Raw genomic sequence first — 12312 nt, forward strand, 5'->3', positions numbered from 1 at the left:
ATAAAAGCCAAGTACGGCCAAGGATGGAATACTGTTGCCATATCTGGGCAGGAGCTGCCAAAAACAGCCTATCATGCCTTGACAGAGTACAAAATAGACTTCGTGGTTTAGTGGGGGATGCCCTTTTCTCTACCCTGCAACCCCTCTCCCACAGAAGAGACGTTGCGAACCTATCCTTGTTTTATCGTTATTTTCATGGCAGGTGCTCGTCTGAACTCCAATCCCTGGTCCCCCCTCACCAATCTTTCACAAAAAACACCCGTCTACCTGAATCCACTGTGAAAAATTTCCCCCACTCTATATCTGTGCCTAAATCAAAACGCGGATTTCATGAACAAAGCTTCTTAGAACTGCACGCCTGTGGAACTCTGTTCCGTCTGCCTGCTTCCCTCCGGACTACAACTTGGATGTCTTAAAGTCTAATGTTAACAAATTCCTAATGAACCGCCCCCTTAAGTAAACACTTCATCAAATCTCCTCACTAACGTAATGTACTTGCAATAACCCTTATCCCTGAGTGGCTTCCGGGCCTTGATAAGTGGTGATCTCTGTGTAAAAAAAAAAAAAAAAAAAAAAAAAAAAAGGCATCTGTCCGTTAATTGAGGCTGCCATTTTGGAAGATCGGCGCATTACTATTCACCAAATAGCCCAAGATGTCAAGATTAGTACAGGGTCTGTGGAAACTATCATTCATGACCATTTGCATATGCATAAGGTGTCTGCCAGATAGATTCCCAGGTTGCTCACACCATTCCAGAAGCGAGAACGCGTCGAATGCTTGACAATGAATTTGGAGATGTTCCAAGAAGATGAGTCAAAGTTTTTCAAAAGACTGATTGCACAGGATGAAACCCTGGTCTATCACTATGATCCAGAGACCAAAGCCCAGTCAATGCAGTGGAAGCACTTGGACTCACCAAAGAAGGAAAGGATGCAGCCCTCCGCTGGCAAGGTCATGCTCACAGTCTTCTGGGACCAGGACGGAGTAGTGATGACAGATTTCCTGGCAAAGGGTACCACAATTACAGGAGCTTATTATGCTTCACTTTTGTGAAAATTAAGTGAAGCTATCAAAATCAAGAAGCGGGGCAAGATCAGCAAAGGTACCGTCCTCCTGCAGGACAATGCTCCCGTCCACAACTCGCATGTCGCCAGATCAGAAGCACGGGCGTGTGGTTATGGAATCCTTCCCCATCCTTCCTACTCTCCTGACCTTGCACCCTCTGACTTTCACTTCTTCCCAGCCATGAAGTTGTTTTTGAAAGGAAAGCGTTTACCAGATGATGCAGCCTTGATTTCTGAAGTCACGTCATGGTTGGAGGATCAACCTGGGGTGTTCTACAAAACCGGTCTCCAGAGCTGCATGAAACGCTGGGAGAAATGCATAACTCTGGGTGGTTCCTATGTAGAGAAAGACTAATAACTTTGCCAAGTTTCGTTGCTCAACTGCTATGGGAAGTGGGTCAAAGGCATTACTTATTGCACGTCCCTCGTATATAGGATGCCTTCAATAAGGTTCCAGACTTTTTTCGTATGGGCACTTTTATTGATAGTACACACATGTGAAACTCTCGTCCCTTTTGAAGTAATCTCCTCAGGCTGCAATGCACTTGTTCCATTCCAACAACTTATGGAAGTCCTCTTATGTGAGCATTTCAATGACTCTCATCACAGCCTCTTTCATATTTTTTTTACATGGAGGTCACCACTTATCAAGGCCCGGAAGCCATTCGCGGATGAGGGTTATTGTTATTGCGTGTACAGTAATCAATAGGATAGTATCGTAGTAATCGTTAGTATTGGAGATTTGACAAAGTGTCTTATTTAAGGGGGCGGTTCATCAGGAATTTGTTTATGTTGAAGACATCAAAGTTGTAGTCAGGTGGGAAATAGGCAAACGGAAGAGAGTTCCACAGTCGTGCACTTTTAAGAGAGAAGCTTTGCTCATGGAATCTATGCTTTGATTAAGGCACAGATAAAGAGTGTGGAAAATTAATGACAGTGTTTTCAGCTAGACGGGTGGTTATTGTGAAAGCTTGGCGAGGGGGGGACCAGAGATTGGAGCTCAGACGAGCATTTGCCATGGAAATAACGATAAAACAAAGACAGGCTCACAACGTCTCTTCTGTGGGAGAGAGGTTGCGAGCTGGAGAGAGGTAGACATTTCCTCAATTGTCATAAGGAAAGCCTCTAAGATTTTCCTTGAGCTTAGGGAATAACCAAAAGTCACAGGGAGCAAGACTATAGGACAACTTTACGTAAATCTTCCGCATCTTCAGTTCCTTGCAAATAATTTCGTGTACAGTTCCCACACTGACATCAAACTGTATACTTATGTTCTTTATAGACATACGACGGTTTTTATCCGTAAAATTCTTTGTGTTCTGACTTCCTTACTCCAACAGCTGTCCAGTTTATAAATCTATGAAACAGCATCATGGTAAACATCTGATGATTCCTGTTTTCTATACCAACAATTTAAGCTAAGATTTCTTGATATTTTTACTCTAATATAGTTGAATTCAGTTTAAAATTTTCCAGTTGTAAGGCGGTCTAGAGAAGTGCTAAGTGTTAACCTTAGCGTCGCTAGGAATTTAAACAACACTATTTATTTTATTTTATTATCATATATATATATATATATATATATTTAACTAAAATACACAAAGCTTCTTTAAACTATATATATATATATATATATATACCGCCACTCTTGCCGTCTCACATTTAACCTGTGCCTTCCCATCATAAAAGCCTTACTCATTTGCATAAACAAACCAACCATCAATCAGACTCAATACGAAGGATGAAAGGGCCCGCTTAAATGCTTTTAAGCGAATATATATATATATATAATTATTTACTATAATAATTATTAAATACCTACAGACACTAGGGTTTCATCCTTTCAGGAATCTTCAGTGCAAGGTGTCACGATTAACACCAGTTCATAGATTCGAACCCGGCGACAGAAGCCATCTTTGGCTTCATTAGCAAGGACCGCATCCATTTGGCTACCGTTAATTGTATGAAATAACGTTGAAATTGAAACATTTTATTAAAAATTTTTTTTTTTTTTTACATCAGTCAGAGTGATCTAATCATTATATGATGATTGGTGCATATATATATACATATATATATATATATATATAATTTAAAGGAGATTAGAACAATAGTCTAAAGAGCTGAGTGTATTTTAATGTAACAGTGAAATTACTAGTTTAATTAAAATACAGGAAATAGAAAGTGCTCGTTGTAATTTAGATATATAATAAGCTCGATAGTTAAATGTCCTAGAGCTAATTCAATATTAAGTAATGTGATTTATAATTTAAAATTTAAATTTATATAATAAAAAGCTATAGCAAACATCTAAATGACTACTTTAACCACAGTTCCTGATTTCAAAAAAAGAAAAATTAAAAGATTCATCTGCCTTACTTTTAATGCTAGGTTTATTTATGGTGTCTTTTAAATTCAATAAAAACCCTCCTAAATTTGCTGATGAGGAGACCTTGCTTACCAAAAAACTATATATAATTATTCTACATAACTTGATGTATACCACAATAAAAAGCATTGTTTTCCGAAACAATCGTACAGATAATTGATTTTGTTGTTGTTCCTTCTGATGAAACGGATTTTTAATTTAATTAAAATTTGATTTTTAAAATTTTAAATTATAAATCACATTACTTAATATATATATATATATATATATATATATACACTAGTTAATGTACCTGTCGTTGATTGAGTTCAAAAACAGCCTACAGAAAATGGACTCTGATCTATGAAAGTATGATAGGTTATGAAAAGGAAGGGTTGTAAAGAGATAGCTTCGAAGTTGGGGGTATCAAAACCAAAGCAAAATATCATGAAAGTAAAAATAAAATAGATAAACCCCATAATTTATTATGCCACACCTGTTCACACTGAAACACTAATCACAATATTCTGTGGATCTATATTAAAAAAAACCTTGTTAAACTTTGTGACATATTTCCATTCTACGGAGGTGAGGCTGAACGAACACCCCATAATTTTATTATACCATATTTCTTCAAACTGAAACATAATTATCAAAGTATACTTACGCAGATAGATATGAAAAGTCTTTATTAAAGTCTGTGCCTATTTCCATTCTTTGGCGGCCAGGCGCAAATGCAGACCCCACAATTTTATTATACCATCCCTATTTAAGTTAAAACATACTTATCAAAATACTATTATGTACATTTATATCAAAAACACTTGTAAACGTATTTAAAAATTTTTTTTTATTTCCATACTTTTTGGACCAGGCGCGAAGGCAGACCCCACAATTTTAATGAACTACCGTTCTGCCAGATCAAACATACCCATTCCTGTGTCTCGATACATCTATCATTATATGTAATAAGTTTTTTTAAATAGTCAACCATCTAGGAGCCTATTCGTGACAACACACACACACACACACACACACACACACATTCAGCTTTATATTATATATATATATCTATATATATAAAAATGTAACTCTTGGTTCGTTCGCAATTAATTGTCTAAAAAACCACTGGACGGATGGCTTCCACGTTGTGGTATAATATGGTTACTATATCCATGTGTGTTTTTATATATTTCTTTTTAATTATAACATTATACTTAATTTTTCTATGATAAATAGGTGGGTTTCTTTGTACAGATAGGCCATTTTTTTTATTTAGGGACAATTATTTATTACCGCTTCCTGTCACGTGGCCAGTGTTTCTAATTTAGCGGTTTTCCTGCTAGATCTGGAGATTTCGTTTGCAATCTAGCGGGAAATTCTAGAAAATCTGGAGATATTTCGCATCCACACACCCGCAAGCGCTTGAAAATACTTTAAAACATAAAATAAATTCATTCATGTAAGTAAAAAAAAAAGTAGCATTTATTGCCTTTGGTAACAATTATTTATTGATTATTTGTTTTCTTTTTCACCTTTTTTTCGGCTAACCATTCTTAAATCTCGCTATAAAATCGATTTTTCCAAGTACATTTTAGGGGGAGGGTGGGCATTCCAACCTTCGAAGTTTAGTTTAAAATACGAAATTTAGAAGTATTTAATCGAAAATTGTAAAAAGCAAGAAACAACAGCAAAAAAAAAAAATTATATCAATACAGTAGAATTTAATTATCTACCAACCTAAATACTTTTAACATGCTAAAACAAAGTATTTTTGCTTTTTTATTTTTCTAATTTCAAAATATGTTGCACCATTATTGTGATGTTTAATTTACAGTATATTTCAATTTAACTTTTATTATAAAAAGTTTGAGTTTATGATTTGTTTCCTGCAAAAAAAAAATACCCTCTCTGAAAAAACAGGTAAAACTAGCTGATAAAATACGGGAGCTAACCGCTTCAATATAATTCCAGAAAAATATAGTGAGAAAACACGGAACATTTTATATATTGAATATACTATATTTATAATTTTTTAGGGAGGTTTTTTGGGGGGGAGGAATTAGCGATTTTTGAAAATTTCAGATGATAAAAGTTAAAAATCTAGCGATTTTCTGGACATTTCTTTCTCCTGATCTCGCGAGTTTTTTTAAATCTCAGTTGCCAACACTGCATCATTAAAAAAAAAAACACTACAGGCTTAATGTAAACATAATGTGTTTACAATATCGGTAAATTTTCAATGGGTTTAATCACATGATTATTGATAAATTAACCGCACGTGGTCGCTTTCCTATTAAATATTCATCGAAAAATGAATGCCGACGCTCAAAGTGTATAAACATTTTGACCCCTCCCTTTACTTAAAAATTCACCAAAAATCAGGAAATTAACCAATTTTAATGGGAATCGCAGTATTTATCAAATAATGACTGCAGAATATAATGAACCAATTATTTTTACTTAACTCTAAGTGAAAATGTTTTATTTTGTTTAAACAAAAATACCTCTACTAAAGTTATGGTTTTCAGTAGTAAATAAAAAACGCAAGAATTTATTTTTGCTTTTTTTAAAGCATCGTAATTTGTAACAATAAAACATAATTTTCACAGTAACATTACGAAAAAAGCCCCTAAAGTCCGTATTAATGAATTCGATATAACTCGAAGAAAAATTAATTCTCGCATACTATTCAGGAAATTAAAGATTCAATTAGATTCCTATTTCAGTCACCTAAATTATTTAGGGTGAAATGAGTTTAGGAATTTATAGCCAAACCTAAATATTTTCTTTTTTTTTTTGCTTAAAAAAATAGCATTAATACAGTAAGTTTGGTAAAATTTGCATAGAATGCTCTGCTTTACGGTTGTTGTAAAAATGGAGCGGAAATTTGAATTTCGTTCCCTTTTAAATTCGGTACATTTTTACATTACGTCCAACTCATCGTTCACATTCGACACATCAACTTTTATAGCTTTTCGGGTATGCTGGCAAGGTTAGGGGTGTCTATTCCGAAAGCCGTTCTTAACATGGGTAGATTGGTAGGTGTGTCAGAAATTTCTTGAAAAATAGTGAATAATTCCACCCCGTTTTTCCAAGCTTATAACTCCTCGAAAAATGTAACTCAAGCCCTAGTTTTTTTCAATTAAGGGAGCAAGGACCAAGGTTTCATTAAAAAAAAACAAAAAAACAAACAAACAACGTGTTTTTTTCTTTAAAAAAAAGGTTTTAAATTTCGGACTTTACAGGTAAATTTCTAAAAAACACTACTTTTTTGTTTTAAATTTGAATACATTATTTATTGACCTTTTCTCTTCAATTTGTGATATATAACACTTTGGTGAGTAAATTATTTACTTTTTAATAGACATTTCAAAATGGGAGGCGTGAATTATTCGACCTCCTGTCTTTCCAAGCTTATAACTCCTCGAAAAATGTAATTCAAGCCCGAATATTTTTTCAATTGAAGGAGCAAGGACCAAGGTTTCATAAAAAACAAAAACAAAAGAAAAAACAAACAACGTGGTTTAAAAAAAAACAGGTTTTAAACTTCGAACTTTACAGGTAAATTTCTAAAAAACACTACTTTTTTTGTTTTAAATTTGAATATATTACTTATTGACCATTATTATTATTATTATTATTATTATTATTATTATTATTATTATTATTATTATTATTATTATTATTCAATTTGTGATATATAAAACTTTGGTGAGTAAATTAATTATTTACTTTTTAATAGACACTTGAAAATGGAGGGGGGCGTGAATTAAAAAAATCGTTTGTCTAAAATATTATATTCGTTTTATTGGAAAGGGCATAAAATTTCACATTGACCCTGAAAATATCGTAAAAATAGAATCAATAGATAAATTTTGATAGATTTTTAAAGCTTAAAAATTAAAAAATATTGAGTTCGTAAAATTTATTAGTTTTTTAAAAAATAAAAAAAAATATTTCTATTACTTCTAAAACAACTTTATTAGTTTATTTTGGAAGTATAATCCATAAATAAAATAAACAACCGATTTTTAAAAGAGAAATGACGAGATTTTTATATTTTATTCGCAGTTTCGTGATAGGGGTGTCAAAAATTCTGATACATCTACTAGATTTGAGTGTTTATTCGTTGTAAACGTACCCTACAACCTATAAATGTCGACATTTCCAATGTGAATGGTAAGCTGGACTTATGTAAAAAATAACAAAAAGATATACCAAACTGACTTTTTCGTTTAAAAATGGAATTATTTCCCTTTCGTTATTAACTTTTTTTTTTTAATAAATATTTTGTGTTTTATATACATAAAGTACAATTGTTGAATGTTACTCTTTTGATTATATTCGTTTGAGGGGGGACACAATTAAAAAATTAAGAAAGATTAAAACGAAGCGAAATTTAAGTTTCCGTTCCATTTTTACAACAACCGTAAAACAGCACATACTCAGCAAGTTTTATCGTAATTTATAAGCATTATGTTGAAACACTAAATCAACATTTTATTTATTTTTTGGCATAATTAATGATGGAAGTATTTTTCTGTTTATTTTCTTAACATCTGTTAAAAAAATAATTTGTACATTCTTTTGAAAAAAAGAATCAAATTTTTCTCTACTTTCACATAACTATTTACAGTGTTCATGTAAAGCATTCATCTGTTCTTTTTATAATAAAAATTCCGTTTTCAAAGAGAAACGTTTACTGACAAATTTCTTTAAAAAAAAAAGCGCCAGTTTTCCTGAAAAAACAACTTTCACCTAACAATTTATGGTAAAAAATTAATCTTTTTTGGAGAGAAAAAATAACAACTTTTATTGATTAAAAAAATTGCAAAAAATAATAAAAGTAAATAAACGAACAAAATGCAATTTTTCTTGAGAAATGTGTTCCATTTTAACAAACTGAACCACAGCAATGCGTGGCCGGGTACAGCTAGTATATATATATATATATATATATATATATATATATATATATATATATATATATATAAGAGAGAGAGAGAGAGAGAGAGAATAAATGACAAAAAGTTATATTCCAAAATTCGTGATGTTGACCACCTTATAATTTATTCCTTTAATTCAGTTTTTTTATACTATTCTTTTTCGTAGCGCAAAATCAATCACTTAATTATTATATCAATCAGTGAATCTATTATGCCCTTACTAATCAGAAGAAATAGCAACAATCTATCCGTCAAAAGGAAATGAAGTGTGATTTGACATGATTAAAATCCGAAAATTAGAAGAGAAGCTGCAAATACCATTATATTTTTCCATTACGCAATATTGAATTTGCGCTACGAAACAGATACTGTCAAGAATACTGTCAGCTGAATTAAAAGAATAACTTATAAGATGGTCATGAATTTTGGAATATAACTTTTTGTCATTTAGTCTCTATATTGCTCTGTAATTACATTGAGCTTTTTAAATAACGATTGATATATATTATAAGGAAATATATATTACTACACTATCCCATCGATTACTGTACACACAATAACCCTTATCCCCGAGTGGCCCTTGGGCCTTGATAAATGGTGAACTCCATGTAAAAAAAATATTTCTACAGAAATATATATATATTGAGAGAGAGAGAGAGAGAGAGAGAGAGAGAGAGAGAGAGAGAGAGAGAGAGAGAGAGTACAGTGGATGTAATGCTGATTGTTGTGGTAGAGATGTTCCAAGTGAACTTTGGCTACTTTCTTTCAAACAGAACAGTACTGGAATTATAGGAATAAGTGAAGAGGAAAACTCTGCTAAATCACCACCACTATCGGCTGGACTTTTATGAGTTTCTCGTTGGGCAATGCATGTGTGATTAATATTTGCTTCATATTTGCCTGGAAAGAGAAAGGTAATAATAAATGTTTCTTTTCCACATATTGTTTGAGGTTTCGGTTTATTGCGAAGACAGGCGAATGTAGAGAGAAGACGAAGAAGAAAGACTTAGAAAACGTAGCCGAATGGCAAGGACAAAGGGACAAATTGGAAGCCGAAAGAAGATGAACAAAATAATGTTGCAAAGAACTGTGGGATATGCAAAGAAGAACATTATGTTGATAACGCGAGGGGGGGGATAATGTTTGATAAAAGGAAGTCGAGAGGAAATAAAAAGATTCTCGAGAAATTGTAGGATGCAAAAAAATGTAAGATGTATAAAAAATTGTAGGATTTATACAAAAATTATAGAATATATGCAACAATTGTAGTATGTATACAGCAATTGTAGGACGTATATACTAATTATAGGATGTATGTAGCAATTATAGGATGTATACAAAAATTATTGGATGTATGCAATACTTGTAGGTTGTATACAAAAATTATAGGATGTATGCAACAATTGTAGAATGTATGCTACAATTGTAAGATGTATACAACAATTACAGAATTTATGCGACAATTGTAGAATTTATATAAAAATTGTAAGATGCATGCAACACTTTAAGATGTATACAATAATTATAGTATGTATGCGACAATTGTAGAATGTATGCAACAATTGTAGGAGGTATGCAACAATTGTAGGATGTATACAAAATTTATAGGACGTATGCAACAATTGTAGAGTGTATTCAACAATTATAGGATGTTCGCAACAATTGTAGGATGTATACAAAAATTATAGAATGTATGCAACAATTGTAGGATGTGTGCAACAATTGTAGAATGTATATAAAAATTGTAGAATGTATGGAACAACTGTACTATGTATGCTACAATTGTAGTATGTATGTAACATTTGAAGGATGTATGCAACAATTATAGGATGTATATAATAATTATAGGATGTGTGCAACAAATGTAGAATGTATGCAACAATTGTAGGATGTATGCAACAATTGTAGCATTTATGCAATAATTGTAAAAGGTATACAAAAATTATAGAATGAATGTCACAATTATAGGATGTATACAACAATTGTAGAATGTATACAAAAATTGTAAGATGCATGCAACACATGTAAGATGTATGCAATAATTATAGTATGTATACGACAATTGTAGGATGCATGCAACAATTGTAGGAAGTATACAAAAATTATATGATGTATGCAACAATTGTAGAGTGTATGCAATAATTGTAGAATGTATGCAACAATTCTATGATGCATGCAACGATGGTAGTATGTATGAAACATTTGAAGGATGTATGCAACAATTGTAGGATGTATACAATAATTATAGGGTGTATGCAACAATTGTAGAATGTATGCAACAATTGTAGGATGTATTCAAAAATTGTAAGATGTATGCAACAATTGTAGCATTTATGCAATAATTGTAAAAGGTATACAAAAATTATAGAATTAATGTCACAATTATAGGATGTATACAACAATTGTAGAATGTATACAAAAATTGTAAGATGCATGCAACACATGTAAGATGTATGCAATAATTATAGTATGTATACGACAATTGTAGGATGCATGCAACAATTGTAGGATGTATACAAAAATTATATGATGTATGCAACAATTGTAGAGTGTATGCAACAATTGTAGAATGTATGCAACAATTGTAGGATGTATTCAAAAATTGTAAGATGTATGCAACAATTGTAGCATTTATGCAATAATTGTAAAAGGTATACAAAAATTATAGAATTAATGTCACAATTATAGGATGTATACAACAATTGTAGAATGTATACAAAAATTGTAAGATGCATGCAACACATGTAAGATGTATGCAATAATTATAGTATGTATACGACAATTGTAGGATGCATGCAACAATTGTAGGATGTATACAAAAATTATATGATGTATGCAACAATTGTAGAGTGTATGCAATAATTGTAGAATTTATGCAACAATTTTGTGATGCATGCAACGATGGTAGTATGTATGAAACATTTGAAGGATGTATGCAACAATTGTAGGATGTATACAATAATTATAGGGTGTATGCAACAATTGTAGAATGTATGCAACAATTGTAGGATGTATTCAAAAATTGTAAGATGTATGCAACAATTGTAGGATTTATGCAATAATTTTAGAAAGTATACCAAAATTATAGAATGTAGGCGAAAATTATAGGATGTATACAACAATTGTAGGATGTATACAAAAATTATAGTATGTATGCCACAATTTAAGAATGTATGCAACAATTGTAGGATGTATTAAAAATTGTAAGATGTATGCAACAATTTTAGGATTTATGCAATAATTGTAGGGTGTATAAAAAAATTATAAAATGTATATGAAAACTGTAGGCTGTATACAAAAATTGTAGGATGTATACAAAAATTGTAAGTTGCATGCAACCATTGTAAGATGTGTACAATAATTACCGAATGTATGCGACAATTGTAGGATTCATGCAATAATTGTAGGATGTATACAAAAATTATAGGATGTATACAAAAATTATAGGATGTATGCAATATTTGTAGGATGTATGCAATAGTTGCAGGTTGTATACAAAAATCATAGGATGTATGCAACAATTGTAGGATGTATGTAACAATTGTAGGATGCATGCAAAAATTATAGAATGTATTCAACAAATGTAGTATACATGCATCAATGGTAGGATGCATGCAACAATTGTAGGATGTATACAACAATTATGCCACAAGTGTAGGATGTATGCAAAATTGCAGGATGTATACAAAAATTATAGAATATATGCAACAATTGTAGAATGTATGCAACAATTGTAGGATGTATACAAAAATTATAGAATGTATGCAACAATTATAGAATATATGCAACAACTGCAGGATGAATGCATGATTGTAGGATGTATGCATGAATTATAAGATGTATGCAACAATTGTAGGATGTATGCAACAATTTAAGGATATATACAAAAAGTTTAGGATGTATGCGACAATTGTAGGATGTATGCACCAA

The sequence above is a fragment of the Euprymna scolopes genome, chromosome 21 (genome assembly GCF_053919585.1).
Source record: "Euprymna scolopes isolate OS-2025 chromosome 21, ASM5391958v1, whole genome shotgun sequence".
NCBI classification, from domain to species: domain Eukaryota; kingdom Metazoa; phylum Mollusca; class Cephalopoda; order Sepiida; family Sepiolidae; genus Euprymna; species Euprymna scolopes.